This window comes from Tyto alba, unplaced genomic scaffold (assembly GCF_018691265.1).
Source record: "Tyto alba isolate M040663 unplaced genomic scaffold, T.alba_DEE_v4.0 Super-Scaffold_33, whole genome shotgun sequence".
Classification (NCBI taxonomy): domain Eukaryota; kingdom Metazoa; phylum Chordata; class Aves; order Strigiformes; family Tytonidae; genus Tyto; species Tyto alba.
The window spans coordinates 2,722,210-2,723,182 of NW_024881308.1; positions in this window are offsets into that span (position 1 = coordinate 2,722,210).

Consider the following 973-nt stretch of genomic DNA (forward strand, 5'->3'; position numbering starts at 1 on the left):
CTGGCAGTTGATAGCTGCTTCCTTTTCATTGCATCTTGGTGCCCTTGACAGGTAAATTCTGCCTGCAGAACGAGACTGAGCAAGGCAGAAAATGTTTTACCCTAAGCTACAGTTTTAGCTATTCACTAATATTATGCAATATATCAAGGAATTCAGTGATACCCAAAGCGGAAAGGTGAGCGGTCCTCAGACATACTAATAAACTGTAGGATTAAGAAACCATCCTATCATATATTAAAATAATCAAGAAAAAATAGGTTGTAAGAAGTAAAGTTGTTCTAGCCGTCTGGCTAAAACTGAACAGGAATCATGACACACCTATTATTGCATTTTCTTCTTGATGTGCAGACTAGGTTCTTCCTGTAGTTAAAGCAATTGGCTAAATGAACAGGAAAGAAAACATAACCCAGGAAACAGCTGGGTTGCCAGGTGGTGCCTCTGTCACTTATAGTTTCTGAGCTTCCACATCAGTAACCTTAAAAGCATTAACGGTGCTTATGGGATTTCTTTTTCCTCTCCCAGCTACACCTGAACACTTCTATTAAGACACTTCACTGAACTTGAGATGCTCACCATTAACTCCTATAATAATGCTGCTTTAAAATACAACTTTTGTTAGCACAATGCACAACAGATACCATTTCTATGACAAAAATTATAAAGCCAAGGCTCCCACCTGTGTCCAGAAACCTGTTGCTTCTGTATTAATTCAATTTTGATTTCTCCTTAGTGTGGGGGTTTTGACATGGTGGACTAGAATATTACTAGCAATAAAAGAAAACAGCTATAACAGCCCTCTGGCAATTCTGCTCAGCTAAGACTGTATTTTATACAACCGAGCTACAGTCATATAACCAAAGCTCAGCTAGCTTTAAAGAGTGCACGTCACTCGTGTAGAAGGAGGCCAAACTGCACGTTAAGTTATAGCCAGATTACTTAAACATCAGAAAGAACCAACAACAGTAGCCACAGA